The sequence below is a fragment of the Chiroxiphia lanceolata genome, chromosome 3, assembly GCF_009829145.1.
Source record: "Chiroxiphia lanceolata isolate bChiLan1 chromosome 3, bChiLan1.pri, whole genome shotgun sequence".
Lineage (NCBI taxonomy): Eukaryota > Metazoa > Chordata > Aves > Passeriformes > Pipridae > Chiroxiphia > Chiroxiphia lanceolata.
The window spans coordinates 87129275-87145236 of record NC_045639.1 but is presented as its reverse complement, the minus strand read 5'-3'; the positions used below and the strand labels follow the sequence as shown (position 1 = coordinate 87145236).

General features: G+C 41.9%; 1 protein-coding gene across 6 annotated transcripts in view; it reads left to right on the top strand.

Annotated features, from left to right (window-relative positions):
- Positions 1-6341: 6341 nt before the first annotated feature.
- FAM135A (family with sequence similarity 135 member A) overlaps positions 6342-15962 on the top strand; it is an 87134-nt gene continuing 77513 nt past the window's right edge. Inside the window, exons 1-2 of one of the 6 annotated variants that reach the window (XM_032684630.1) lie at positions 6346-6788; positions 8621-8743. The gene's annotated coding sequence lies outside the window, so the exon portion shown is untranslated. Of the gene's footprint in view, positions 6789-7514; positions 7648-8620; positions 8744-15962 lie in introns of those variants that run through there. The other 5 variants (XM_032684631.1, XR_004356467.1, XM_032684629.1 and 2 more) reach the window with 5 other exon arrangements.

The window sequence follows — 15962 nt, the reverse complement described above, 5'->3', positions numbered from 1 at the left end:
CAGTTCTTTATAATAAAACCCCCTATTAACACATTTTAAAACCAACAATACCATAGATTTGATATTATATACAAACTATTTTTCTACTCCCATGCTTTAGAAACTTCATTGAAGGAAGACAGACACCAAAAAACGTACGCAAAGCTCTTAAAACATTTTCACTAACAGATGCATTTTCAGGAAATCAAATAATTAACTAAGGCCTATGCTTTACTTCACCTTCGAATCTCAACAAAGTCTTTTTCTTTTTTTTTTCCTTTTCTTCGTGATTACAATCACCATGGTGGGGATCTCTTGGACCAGTCCTATAACAAACAAATGAGTACAGGACTCATGTTCTTTAAGCTCTGGCCTCAAGGCATACATGACTGTTTATGTCCTTGACAAACACAAAAGAGCAAAGGACTGAGTAAAAACATGGTTGAATCCCAAAAGGTTTTTCTTCTCTGTTCTTCAGTCTTGTTACACCACACTTTCTCTCTCTCTCTCCCCTCTTTTCAAGCTTATTATGAGAGCTGAAAGCTCATTTCAGTCATCATTCCCATGCTGTAGAATAAATCCATATGGATTTATTGTATCACTGGGCTCCTTAGCTCTCAGAAGTATATACTTTCATTTAAAAAAGAACAACAGTAAATCTATGCTACAAAATCAAACGGAAGATTGGGAAAGATACTTTACACAAAAGAGAAGGATAAATACCAACATAGAAAGTTGGGGTAAAGCATCTAGTTGAATGTTTTAACTGTTGTTTTTAGGTTTGGTCTTAAAATTTTCATTGTATTCCAGAAGCAAAATCAAACAATGCAATAATTAATTTTAGAAATTATAGCCAAATTGTGGAAAACAATCAGCAGAAAGCAAGCATTGCTCCAGAGAAACTAGGTATATGACTGGCATAAATCAACTAACAGTGACCTCAGAAAAATGCAAGCAAATAAAATGAGAGAGAAAATACTCCAAAATATCCTGGAGTTGGTATTTCACTTGGATACTCAGACTGACGCATCAGTACATACAGTGGTTTCTCTCCATCTGGCACCAGCCAGATTATACTTTGAATATGTGTTTTCCTCTACATGAATTCTACAGAATATTGAAATAAATTCAGAAACCATCAGTAACTGAGTGAATTCAACTCATAGGAAAAGCTGGTAGCCCTAAACTTGTGAAGCTCAACGTGATACACAGAGATTTCTGGTGGGAACATCAGTCTGTGGTGCTATCCAGGGAAGCAGGCTGCCCAGCAAAGTGGTGGAACCACCATTCTTGGAAGTGTTCAAAAGACATGTAGATGTGGCACTTGGGGACATGGTTGGACCTGATGCTTTTAGAAGCCTTTCCCAACCTTAACAATGCTATAATTGTATGGTGTGTGGTATTAAAAACAGAGTGTAACAAGAAAACTGTTTCTGCTAAGTGCAATATAAAATAAAGTTAAAATGTGATTTGAGTAAAAGGAAATTAAGGTTGGACCCTCTAGGCCATGGAATATCCTTCCAACAGCCATGTCAGCAGGCTCCAAGGCAGAAATCTCTTGATATATGACCTGATCACAGCTGAGAGTGCTTCCTGCATGGCTGTGTGTTATCAGGACCAGGCCCTGGGTGTCACAGAGATGGAGGGAGCAGTTTCAATATGGGTACAGCTGGAGGCAGAGACACAAGGCCCCATCACTCCCACGGGGTGACGGAAAAACCTGGAGAAAACTATTTTCAGAGACCCCACGGAAGAGAGTACTCACACCCTGCAAACAGGGCACTTACGCTTTCATCACTGTCTAGGAGAACTTGCTGAGAAAGTACTGCTGTTGCACTGGGGAAGGTGTAATTAGTTCCTATTGCTGCCTTCCCCAAAAGGGGAAGAATTGACACTGTTAATGTTGATATGATTATTGTTATTGCATGGAGATATTTAGCTTTGATACATCGTAACTTGCTAAACAGCAATGACAGTTAATGAAAAATTATCTTCTGTAGCCTCTCTTGGCCCTAGAGTTTTTAAACAAATCTTCAAGTAAATTACTTTCTTAAGGCCTAGCTAAGAGACTCAGAATTACTTTTTTACATCTCCTTCCCTCATTGTCTTTTATTTGAAAAGCACTATGTAACATATGCTGTGCCCTTGACTCTTGTAGTTCTTTCTTATTACACTTGTAAAGAAAAGCAAAACCAAATGCAGTTTTCCTTGTAGAATCTGTCTTTCCCAGCATTTCTAACTGGCTATAAGTGTTTTGTTCTAATATCTTATGGACCGTCTTTTTTCCATATCCTTCTTTCTTCTGTTTTTGAAGGGTAATTACCATGTTGTATTTTAAATATTTTTTTTTTTTCTGCAAGCCTTACATTGCAAACTTCTACTGGCTTATCTGCTTCCCCTTCCCCTTTTGAGTGTACTTCCACATTTGGATCATTTCCTCTCCCTCGATAACTTCAACTTCTCAATAATTGATCTCCTTGCATTAATTCTTTACTTGTTCCAATCTTTACTTGCACACTTTCAACACCTAACCCGTGTCTGTTCATTTAATCCTGTCTCTAGCCACTTTGACACTTCCTGAAGGTCCCTTATTTAAAGTTAGGGTATCTAAACCCAAATTCCTGTTGCTGTCTATGAAACCATTGACTACAGCAGTGATCTGAAGGGTTCCCTAAATTACTGTTAGCATGCTGCGTGTTAAAAAATGCAGTTCCTTATTTTTGCATCAGCCTAACACCATGCAAGCCAAAGGTAGCAACAGCACTGAGTTCCCCATTTTGAGCAGCCTTTAGAGAGCCTCTGCTGACGAGTGGAGGCTGACCCTTTAAATTCCGTTGCCACATTGCTATATCACTAGTTTGTTCTCTGTGATTCATGATTCTTCATGCCTTTTGCTGTGCCATCTCCAAATGACAAAAAAATTACCATTATTTGTCATAGTAGGAAACAATCACAATTGTTAAAAAGTAGCTTTTAACCAATCTGTTCTGAATCCTATAAATATTGCATCCATTTATTATGTAATAAAGTTTAAAAGCTACTTTATATTGTATTGATCATATTATTTAAAGTAAAAAATAACATTGCAATTGTAACACTTTCTACTTTAGTAGCATACCAGTTTAATTATGATTTTGTAATTATATATTCTAATGAGAACTTTGCAATCCCTTGCTGTACACAGAGGCATCTTTTCATTCACTGTTTTCAACACACAGTTATCAAAATGTTCTCAAAATGTAATTAGTTTCTATGTTTTCTTATGATTAAAGCCATTGCAGAGGATGTTTCACACAAATCTGTTATCCAAAAATGAATATGCTTAGTGCTGTGTATCCTATATCTGGATATTCATTGGGGCACAGAGCCAAATCTGGCAGTTGTCTAGAATTTTATTTTCATTGAGCAATCAGTTGAACGTTCATTCAGCATTTTTTCATATTTTGACAGCAAACAAGCACAATCAACAGCTGGTTTTCTGACCAAAATCATTCTTCCACTTATACTTTAAACTCAATTTTAAACCCTGGACACAGTAATTCATGAACCATCCCTGTGATATAATGTTACTCCAAACCTGGCAATCTTTATCATCCTATTCTATGTCTAATTTTTCCTTCTCTTGTAATTTTTCTGGGAGTCAACCTTTCTTTTTGTCCACCTTTACAGATTTTGCAGAAAAACTGTTTATTTACACACACTCTTCTTGAATGGCCTCCTGATAGACCAACCACTTGTGCATACTCTTACCAAGCTTCCTTGTCAGAATATCCATTGTGTATTCTTCTCCCAGGAACCAAGATTGAGCTTCACCCAATTTTCCAAGACTTATATGGCTCCACTCTACTTCACTGGCTCTTTAATACATTATTCTTCTCCCACACTGTGCTTGCTATACTCCACACAGGAGCAGTGCAGAAAGAGCCCCAGGTTACCACTGGTTAGGGCTGCTCTGAAACTGGAAGCAGTACTATTGCTTTCATGGGGCTTTACATCTGGGTTCCCAGTCCTGCTTCTCAGTTCAGGTACTGGTGGCTACACGGCTTTTGTTTCCTAGTCTGTATGAGTTTGGTGCTTGCTAGAGGGCCAGTATTAGTGCTGCATTGAGTCATGCACACGTATCTATATTTTTTAACAAAATCCTGGACTAGTAAAAATGCTCAGTTCAGCAACATGAGCTAAGGATTTCTTTTCACATGGAAAAGAGCTTCAGCAGAACTTGAATTGCAGAAGTGGGTTCCTATGGTCTCTTACATCATATCTAAGTAATTAATTACTTCCAGGCATCCATATGTTAGTTATTAGTGAGGATAATCCATAATTCATGATAGGTATCTCTAATAAGTAATGCTTATCAGTGCATCCAGTTTTAAACAGGGTACCCTTTTTGTGGCAGTTGTTTTATGTACAGCACCCAAACTTTAAAAATCTGGAAACCAGGGCAGCTTTGCACAGAGACTGAAGAAGCTGCTGTTCCCCAAGGTTCCTTCATTCAGAAGGGCTGTCACACCATCCCTCTTTACATGAACAAACGGGGAGGCACCAGAAAGCCATGTGCGGTGTGCAGTAGGTGTCAGTGGACCCCACCCCCGTACTCACTGCCACATGCAAAAGAAGGGCATGGTTGGCAGCTGGGCTGATTGATGATACATCTTCACAAGTGGATTTTGGTGAAGGAAGAAATTCAATTTCTCTAATGGGAGCTCTGCCATTTATGGGAACAAGCTGCCAGCTTTCTGCTCATATCAGGCGACAAGACTGTTGCCAAGAAAGGCTTCCTCCATTTAACAGGAAAGAAACCTTCAAGACAAATTCTCCTACTAGCAAAAGTCCAGTCAAGGTTAAAGAGAGATAAAGTAACAAAAATTACGAGCCAAACAAGTATTTATCTGTACAAATATATAAAGCCCATCCAAACTGTCAGGTTGGCTTCTGGACTATTCAGCAACCCAAACATCAACAAAATCTGTCTCTAATGAGACCCACAGGCACTAGTGCTGAGCATCTTTTAGTACAAAGCTGCTGCATTTCTGACATAAGTTTGAGGTGTGTTGTGTTTAGGCCTGATGGGTCCTTTTGTCAGCCACACACAAACCGCTCCAGTGGTTTTTCTGTTGTCAGATCTGACTCTGCAGGACCATGAAGCAATTACTCAAGCCTATCCCAAAATAACCAAAGGTAAAAAAGCGAAATAGCAGCCACTGATGCTTTCAAAACTGCCTTTTTAAAAAGCCTTGAGACACTCATATGGCCCTGATAAATCAGATGCAAGTTTCATTTAAATTATTAATCTCCCATGAACAGACATCTCTGTCACGAAAATTAAATTTCTAAATAACTGTGAGTTCAGCCTGCAGTAAGCTTCTGCCAGCAGTGATCAGTACAAACAGATTTTACAGAAACAAACAGATGCTGAGAATTCACAAGGATGTCTCACAAAGCTGGTTTTGGTACTCCACGGCCATCAGCTTCTCATCCCTCTGTTGTTTTTCCCAACCCAGCATCAATCGGGCTCACTACTTTCACACTCAATTTTCTGCCTGCATGTCTGGATGCTAAATCAACTGGTGACAAAATTACTGAAAGAATTCTATTCAAAGACTACCAGATAAAATTTCTGCACTGAATGGCCTGAAAGACCCCCTCAACTAAAAGCAAATCCTCTGCTTTGTAATTCCTCTCTGCAAAACAGCTATAGAGTTAGGTTTGGCTTTGAGATGGGAAGCCCACACTGGGAGTCTGAAAAACTATCTTTACACAAGTTTTCTTCACATTCAAGATTTATTTTTTTCGATGAAGGCAAACAGATAGAAGAGGAAGAATAAGATTTTTCTTCAGACACAAGATCACTTTGCTTGTTAGTTCTGTGAACGAACGAATTTTCAAGCTACATGCCACAGTTGTTAATGAGACTGTAGTTGCCCAGCACCCCTTCTCCTTAGTGTTAAAGATCATCAGTTTTATTAGTACAGCTTACAGCCAATTTACTTCAATTTTGGTACCACGTACTGCTAAAAGGTCTTACTCCAGGAATGAGAACTTCTTCCCCATGAGGGCTCATTATCTCCAGTACTGCAGCCTGGCAGGTGCCCCACGGCTCAGCCTGTCCCTCCGCTGCCCCATCACGCTGGGGAGCCTTTCCCCCGCGGGCTGCTCCCTGCACAGCCCCGCGGCTCCGCGCCCAGGCCGGGACGCGGGTGCCGGGCAGGCAGCGCTGGCGGCCGCTGCAGGAAGGGAGGCCTCTCCCGCCTGCCAGCGTGCGCCACGAAGGGGACTCTCGGGGAGCGGCCGCGGGAGGAAAGCACCCCGGGGCAAGCCCGAGTGGGTCAGTTCCTCCCACCCCCGGGGCTCTCCCGGCCCGCGGAGCCGCGAGAGGAGCCCGGCCCGGCGGGGCGGCAGGGGGAGCACGAGCACGGGCCGCGGCTCCGGCTGCCAGGAGCGGCCGCCGCAGGAGCCGCACGGGCGACTTCTCGGAGCCGGAGGGAGGCGGCGCGGAAAGCCCGACGCAGGAGCCGAGGATGCGGCCGCTGCCGCCGGCCTCTGCTTAGCCGCGAGCGCGGCCCCCCGGCGGCGGCTCCACCACCCGCCGCCCCTCGGCGCCGGAGCGCAGGAAGCGGCGCCCGGCTCGCAGGGCCCCCCCCTCCTTCTCTGCCCTCCCCGCCCAGCGCAGCGCGGGCGCGGGCGGCTCGGGCCGCCGCGGGAGCAGCAGGCGCTGGCGTCGGATGCCTGCGCTACGCCATCCCGGTGCTGCCGCGGCCTGGACTCCGCGGGGAGCGCGGGCGATCGGCGGCCGCTCCTTTGTGTCCCAGGTCGGTGCGGGGGAGCGGCGAGGGGGGCGCGGGGGCGGTGGGGCAGAGCGGCAGGACCGTGTCCCGACCCCTACCGCAGGACTGGAACAGGCGGCATGCTCGCCGGCATGGCGGGCCGGGGACTTGTTTGTGTCGGGCTGACCCCCCCTCCCCGCACCCCGGCAGGAAAACCTCGGGAGCCTCCCCCCAGCCCTGTTAAGTGGCGTTCGGCTCGGCGGGCTCGCCCCCCTCCACCGCGGGGCAGCGGACGGTCCCCCCGAGCCCTTGCCGGGGGCTGCTTGTTGCCCCCGGGAGCGGCTCGTGGCTGGGGAAGTTCCTGCTTGGGCAGCGTTTCGCCACCGCTTTTGATTGTTTATCGCTCCGAGGCGACGCCGAAAATAGGTCAGAAAAAATGTCCAGCTCGTCCCCGCCGCGAAGTGCCCGAGTGCCGGGCGCGGTACTGGGACAGCCGGAGGCGGTGCTGCCTTTCCCCTCCTTCCCTTCCTGAGAAATACCGGATTCTCACAGGGTTTGAAACGAAGGGGGGACGTTATATATATATATATTATATATATATATATTTGTTTGTTTTTTAATATCGCTTTTTGCGTGCGGTGTGGAAAGTTGCTGACCGAGCGTTAGGAGTAACTGTTAGGAATAACTATTTCCTGGTGCGCCAAGGGCGGCACTGGCGGCTCTCGCCCGCCCGGTCCGAGCGGGTACGGCCCGTGTCCTGCGGAACGCGGGCGGTGCGGGCAGGGCGCTGCGGTCCAGCCGGGCCCTGCCTTCAGCAGATGCTCGTAACCCCTGTTACCGCCCGTGGGATCTCGTCAGGGCTTAGTTAACGACCAGAGTGCTAACAGCAGGATTTGCTTGATCAGTAAGCGCTCTGGTGGAAATAATCTTTCCTGCTTGTATTATTTTAAGCAAAATTTCCAGCAGAACTTATTTGAAAGCTTTACTTGATGATTATGTGTTAAACATAACACTTGGAAGAGCAGCTACATAGCATAACAGATCTTAAAAAATTGTAATTGGGGGATTTACAGTCATGTTGATGTTATAACTGAAGAGGTATTTGCTGAAGTGTTTAAGCCCACTTCCCCTTTCTCCTGCTTGCAGTGGATTTTGCTGACTGAAAGGTAACAAGCTACTGTTTGAGATCTTACATTTATCATGTAAATGGGCATAAATGTCTATTTTGTGTTACTGGGATTTGCTTTGGTTTTTTTAAGTGATTAATTCTATTAGCTTAATGTTGTCTTATACATAGGCAAAGCCTGAGATAAAATCCACATGCACCACTTTTTAGTTTGCTGGACCAATAACAAGTAGTGAATGCTACTGCATCTGTTACTCTGGAAGGGAATGTATTACATTTTCATCCATTAAGTAGTTCCTACTTAGCATTTTGATTGTGAAGATGAAACTGCTGGGCCCGTGCTAAGGGATAAATAGCACAGCCCCAACCTGGTTCAGTAAAGCTCTGCTTTGCTGGAACATTACAGCTTTTTTACAATGAAAAAGTTTTGGATTTGTGGAGGAGTAAATTAGGTATTTCAGCATAGTTTTTATTATTTCATTCAACAATTCATTGCCCATTAGAACTGAAAATACTGTTTCGTAGGAGGTGAACAATAATCCAGGCTCTGGCTGTATCTTTGCAAATACTTTAAATGAATGAAGCACAGAATTGTCATCTTGCTCTGTTTCTTCCATATGACTGTGCCAGTAGCCACAGTCTGAATACCTGCATTTGGTATGTCAGAGCACAGCTATAAATCTTAGTCTGCATTTTCCTTGGATGGACCAACTTGCTTCCCTTTTCCCACCTCTCATTTTTCCTCCTGTAGGTAGCATAAGTCCATTCTTCATCTTTCCTTCAGTAACCGGTAAAAGTCAGAGAATATGAATTCAAGCTCATTATTTGGAGGGGTTTCAGTGTCCCTTATGTGAAATACGATCCTACAAAGCTGGTAAGAGTTGACTGGTATAATATGTGAAAATACTATTTTTGTTCTTAAATTAACACTGTATTAATAAAATTGATTTGTTATCTTCACTTCAGATTATGGTCAGTACTACTGGCCTGGGTAAGGTTTGGCATGAATCAGTAATATAGTAATCGGCTACACACAGCAGCCGAAATCTGTCTTCAAAACTGTGGTTTTGAAAATGTGCCAGACAACCCAGCACATTTGTTGATTCAATTTAATTCCATTGAGATAGAATTTACTTCTGTTTTGAGTTCAGCAAAACTGCAAAAATAACACCTTGGGCTCAGTTCAGATTTCAGAAGACCCCGTCTATCTCTTCTGAAGCCCTGATGATGGATATGACAGTATTACCAGACATTCCAGTTTTGTGGTTTTAACATTTCACTTGGAAGTACCTGGATTTCAGAGCTCAGTTCCAGGATTGTCTCTGGCATTTTTTTCTCACATAGAAGAATTAGTGAATACAGTTCCCAAGCAGGGAGAGACATGAAAACTGAGATCCATTGCTCTCTCTAGCATTCCCTGTTGACCTCGCTAATCAGTTCTCTGCTGAGAAAGACTCTGACACGTTCTGGTGGACTTGGTTGTGGTTTTCAGACATAAACACTCTCTGACAGGATGTTTCTGTCAGTATCTCATGCTCACTGGCTTACAGTCTGGTGGTTTGGTGCGAGCTTCTCTTGCTGGAAGTGATTAGATTGAAATATGAATGCCACGGTCTGGTTGGGAAGGTGCATAGGAAAGTAAGCCCTGGCAGAGGGGTGAGGCAGATTATTGTGAATGGCGAGGTTTTGAACTACTGTAGGTGAAGATATGGGAGCCCTGTCTGAACTCTGACTCTTGTACATTTTTTTTCTTTGAAGAGAACCTACCTGTCTATACCAACCTAGGAGGCAGATACCTAAATATTTATTAATGTGATGCTAAGAGTACTGGTGTCTCTTTCCTGGCCTGGGTGCTGTCCTGAACATCTGTGAAAGTTCGGCTTGTACCAAAGATGGATCTCAGTGTGAGAATTATAATCAACGGTTGTGAATTTTTGTTACTGTTGACCTTGTTTCAGTGTTTGAAGTTGTTATTGATAAAGGCCAGTACTTCTCATGCTTACTTGCTTGCTAAATGTTTCATCCTATGCTTTGTGTGTCCCCTTTTCCTCTGTATGAAAAATATAGTCTCACTAGAGCTTTAATTGCTTTCATAACAGGATAGATGAGTAGCACCTGTGTGTTGACCAGCAGTTGTTCCTGATGGATATTTGTTTTGCCAGCCTGCTGTTGTATATCAGGTACTTCTGACAGGCCATTGGCTCAGAGAGCTTGTAGCCAAAATAAGTATTCCTGGATCAAGTAACAGCACATAACAGCTTTTGGTTAACTATGAGCATAACTTAGAGTTTCTTGAATTATGAATTATTTAATCTTGCCTTGTTTTCCCTCCTAATGAAAAAGTTTGAAAAATGCGATTTTTTTGGTTACTGAAAACTGTGTAGCAGCCTTCAATTACTTTATATGTAGTATATAGGATCCTATAGGAACTTTCAAGTTCCTATATCCTAGTTATATGGTTTAGCGGTTACGGTGGTAGTGCTGGCTTGATGTTTGAACTTAGTGATCTTAAAGTTCTCTTCCCACCTTGATGATTCTGTCCTGTGACTGTAAGTCGCAATCCTGCTGCTTTAAATGAGGAATGAGAGACTGAGTTTAACTGGTTAAATCCACTCAATAGCCACTTTTTTGGTCCTTGTGAGCTTGCTACAATCAGACTATGCTTCTGAATAAAAGCTACTTCTATATTTTTCTGCCACAGGTAGGCAAAACAAAGTATCCTTACGTTCTGTTGACGTTAATGCACCACGTGTTTTCTCTGTGTAAAGACACGTGATTTTATGTTCATTATGCATCTGCTGATTTTGCCCTTTAGCATTTTACTAAGCACCTTTTAAACACATTCATTAATGGGATACATCTCATTAAGTATTGTGTATAGACAATTCAGAAGTATTAACATAGCAGTTAAAAGTATTTATGCATTCATTTATAGCAAAGGTGGTTGGTATGTTGGTAATGTAGTGTTGCTGATATTTGTAGAAGTCTGTTGTACAAATCGTCTTCCTTGAAGAACAATTCATGGAACCTTTGTGGTAACAAGAATATACAACAAAGAGTATACATGAAAAAAAAACTGAAAGGGAGGAAATAAGTTTGCCATGGTTTGGGGTCAGGAAGAAGTCAGGTGAGCAAATTGTGTTTACTTCAAGCAGGACAGCACTATTCTTGGAAAGAAGAAGCAGAGAAATAAAGAACAGAATCAAACCTCGCAGAGCTCAACTTACAAGAAGAACAAAAGTTGAAAATGCTAAAGCAAATTGAAATTACATCAATTCTATTTTTTGTTAAATGGTTTCAGTACTATTTTTTTTCTGAGTGGATTTTCTGTAGATATTTTGGAATTGGGAACATTATCATTGCAAAAAATCCGAGCTTTATATTGTGCGAGCAGTTTTGTTGGAAACAAGATGCAAAATCTCACCAATATTTCTTACTAAAAAATAAATAAAACATGTCCACATTTCTGAATTGCATGTCTTGTCTCAGAAAAAAGGAATACATTCATATTTTGCTATTTTTAATTTTCAAATGAAAAGTTAAAAAATTGTTACCTCTAATACTATGTAATTAGAGGTATTATATTTATACATATGTATGTATGAATATGGTTTTTTGAATCTCATTTATAAAATAAATCACAAACCTGTGCACAGCACACCCTCAAATTCTTAGAATTAAGAAGAAATCTACAGCATTCGTCAGTTAGTTGTACAGGAAGCCTTACTCTTGACTTCTGATATCTGAAATAATAAACTTGTTTGTTTTCCAGATGTAAGTCTGCCCACTATAATCACAACCTTGTTCACGTGCTGTGACCTCATGAATTAATCCCTGTTACTGATCATGCCATAAATCACTGGTTACCTGTTACATAAAGGATGTCAAGAGAGATAAGTTTGTAGTGCTTTCTAGCTATAAAATAAACTGAATTCTCTTTATGCTTTAGATGATTTTCTAAATAAATGAGGTTTCCCTTTAAATTTTCATATCAGAATGGCTTGCAGTATATCTTTTGTCTTCTTTCTATTGAAATTTACAACAGAAATGTAGTAGTATTTGCGCTTCTGCAGAAGAAGCTGTACTTTCTTCCTAGGTTGTCAGTTCAGTTATCACTTGCTGATTTTTCTGCATAATGATTGTGTATTTCCATGTAAAAAAACGTGTAATTAATGCTGCTGGGTTTTAGTAGTAGAGGTAGTAGTATTTGTGTATCTAGTGCTTTTAAACTAAATTAAAATTGCTTGCCTGCCTATTTATATGTGGCCCATCTTGCTTTCTGTAAATGCACATATATATTTTTAAAGATTTTTCTGAATGTTTGGGGTAAACTCATGGCGTTATACCAGCTATCAGTTAATTCTAGGTGCCTATGATTTCATGCACCTCTGACCTTCAGTCCCTCACCTTGATGAAATAATCAGACCAAATTGTGTGAAGGTACTGAGGATATTTAAAGTACTGAGACAGTGAGGCATAGTAGAAAACATGTTTCACTGCTTTACGTGTAAAAAAGCTTAGAGGAAAAGACCTTGTAAGGGTGAGGTCAATACTAGACCTAAATGTGGAAGTCAAGACTTAGATCTCCAAGTTTGCAGCCATTTTATTGTGCTGGACTTCTTTTTGTGATGAAAGCCCTTTCTAACGAAAGCTGTTGCTGAGGCAGAAGCTCTGAGCCATAGGGTTTTACCTGCTGTTAATCTTACTTTGCATATTCTTAAGAGACAGCCTCTTCTATGGAAAGTGCATTGTATGTCTCTGAAATTGGATTGAATGCCAGCTAATGCTACAGATGTTTGGGCTGAATTTGGGCTGGTGACTAGAAGCTCTAACAGATGTGTTACCTGCCTTTTGATTCAAATGTGTAAAAGCTGTTGGTGTTTAGCTTAAAAGATGAATTTTCATGGCGAGTCGGTATGGTGAGCTGTCAGTTTGTCCTTCTCAGGTAGGACAGGAAGGAACAATGAGCTGTTTGAAAACCAGTCAGCCATGCTGTCGGCAGGATGGGGAAAGCCTCTGATGACTTTGGTTCCTGGTTGGTGGACCTTTTTCCCCTGGATGTGTTATACTGTATTTAATATGTGGTTTTACTTATTCTACTTGTAGCAAATATGAAAGCAGCATATAAGGGATTTAATGGTTGCAAAATGTTAGTACAAGAATTTCTGACTAAACATGACAAGTAAATGGTAGGAGAAAAGGCGTGAACGAAAACTGTTCCATGTAAAACATTGTCAAAAATTGTTTAAATAGCATTGGTGATAGTTCAAGCTAATTCAGAAATCAGTTTGCTGATTTGTTTTGATGTAACCCTTCAAATCTACCCATTGAAGTTACTGAAGGAGATCATTAGATTTGTTTTGTTTCCAGTATGTTATTTTGGAAACAGAGCTGTGCCATTTTAGGTTTGTGTCAGTGTTTTTAGCAGCTCCTCACACATCAGCGTTGTTCTGTTAGTGAAATGCCACACAGGGAGCAGAAGGTGAGAGGGGCATGAAGCCTTCAAGCTGCAAAATAAACAAAGGCAAAACTTGAATTTGGATTTGGTAAGGCTCTGGTATATTTGTCTTTTAATAGGGACTCTTTAAGCAAGGTATTCTGGCAGTGTAGTGAGGAGGGAGCAATGCCAGTGCCATGAGGGAAGGTTACGGCCTGTGGAGCTCAGGTAGAGCAGGCTGTGGTAATTAAGGTGGCCCTGTCTCTCTCTCTCCTCCGTGACAGGGAGCAGAAGAGCCCTTCTTCAGCAAAAATTGTTCCTGTCTCTCAATGACAGCTGTCAGTTGATAACTGCAGGCAGAGTGTTTCTGGGCCTGCTGGGACAAAGCTGCTGAAAGCTACTCTGCTTTCCATCCTTTGGTGCCTCCTTCATGAGAGAAATGGTCTGGGTTGCCAGGCAGGGTTCCCAGGTGAGAGGTTTCCTCCCTGGGAAGCCAGGCCTGTGAGTAGGGAGCAGGACCTGCCCCATGGAACAGGGTAGAGGTTAGAATGGGCTGTCGCTTGGGCTCTGGGCTTGTGTCCTTCCACGGAGGAAGTGGGGCGGGAGGGGATTACTGTTCAACTTTTGAGGTGAATAAAAGGAAAGAATGGAGGATAAAAATACTGACTCGGGAATGGCTGTGAGAAGGGGCAGTTTCTCTCACCTTGCCACTCTTTGCTTTGCTGTGCCAAGGCTGTGGCTTATGGAGGAAGGCAGGATGAGGGTACAACTGGCCAGGGAACTGCTGTGCTGTGCTACCGCTTGCTTCCCTTCCCCGCGCTGCAATGGCACAGCTATTTGTGGAGCTGTGCTTTGAAACCGGATAAGGAAGTGATCTGATCAAGCCCTGCAAAAATAGATTATTCTAAAACGGTAACTAATTAATTTTAAAATGCTGTCCCACAAGCACTGTGTTGGCAGTGTTGTGGGGGCGATACACTGCTGCTATGAAGATGTGAATGAGCACCTGGGATAGAAACTTCTGAAGCTGTTGCTGGTGTGGAAGATTTCGTTTAGTTTCACAGGCAAAGTTGGCTTAAATTCTTGCTTTGCCCTTCCTCACTTCTTCAGGGTTAGATGTTAATGTAGGTGTACTCTTTCAGATAGATCAGCACAGCTGTTTGTGGAGCTGTATTTAAATCAGTGAAATGTTGCTGTTTAAATTATTAAGAAAAACAAAAGAACAACCTCACAAAATTTACAAAGTAACCTCCAAAATAGCTGTAAAGGTTTTTTTTAGTGCTGGTGGGCTTTTTGCCCCCCATGACTGCCAGTACAAGTGCAGAGGTGGCTGTTTGTGGCATACGTGCAAGCAAGTCTGCAAGGGTAATGGAGAGAAATAACTTAAAAGACTTTACTGCTCATGATATGTAATGTGCTATTTTCTCGTGGTGCTTGCTGACATCCAGTCTTCCTTGTATGCTGAGCTCTGCTCAGTTTGTTCAAGCTACCATCACAATTATCTTTGATCAATGTTGTCTTTACTTGACATTTGTTTCTTCAGAAACTTCTTTTCCTGAGTATTTGTCAATAAAAAAAGCACTGTATGTACTGTGTTTATTCCCTTCTCTTCTAAAACAGCTAAAGGAAAGAAGGGAGTGCTTTAATTTTATTGTGTTTTTTTCTTGGAGGGAGGAGTGTGTGTTACTTGTTTCGTTTGGTTGTTGGGTTTGTTTTTTTTTGCTGTTGGGTCAAATCTGTTTTGCTCCAGGCTTCACTAGTAGAAAAGAGAGTGGGGGACATCGAGGATAGATGTCTTGTGCTTGACTTGTTGTAGTAATAGCCATGTGAACTTCAAAGTTTAGATATGTTTCAACTTAATGCTCTTAGATTTGGAGGTGAGCAGCACGTAAGTTGCTGGAGATGCTACCTGGGGTTGCAGAGAGAGATATATGGCTCTTCCTCACCTGGTCGGTATTAAGATAAGCAAGCATCGAGAGAGCTTAAAATCTTGGGCCAAATTGACATGTTGGTGTTTGTTTGCTACAATATGTTTTTGAAAAGCTTTAATGCACATTCTGAAATACTTTTCTATGACATCATTAGGTCATTGCTTGCAGTGGTAGTCTGCCTAATTGTCCTTCAACTTTATAGTTGTATCATTCAACCATAACTAAATTGCACTTTATACTAGAATAATATGGATTTGACTATAAATTTAATGCATGTTTTGTGTAACAGAAGAGTTGCAGAGAGGGTCTTAGAAGACTTATGGTCAGAAAATCATCAACAAAGAAAGAACAAAATAAAAATCTGACTTTGATGGGTATGGGTATTGAATAAAGACGGGACAGATATTAGAAACTAAAAACAGTGTTATATTTCTAGAGTTTTTAGGTTTGGGGAGTTTTTTGCATTGAAAAATCAAAGAATCAAACTTTTAACTTAGATTTATGTGCTGTAATACTTACCTCAATTAATTTTGTTAAAGTGGTAGGAAACTGGAAGCCAGGCTACTCGGAAATTGGAAATAGTGTGGCCAGCGGGACCAGGCCTATGATCATCCCCCTGTACTCGGCACTGGTGAAGCCACATCTCAAATAAATACTGTGTTCAGTTTTGGGCCCTCGCTACAAGAAAGACATTGAGGTGCTGGAGTGTGACCAGAGAAGCACAA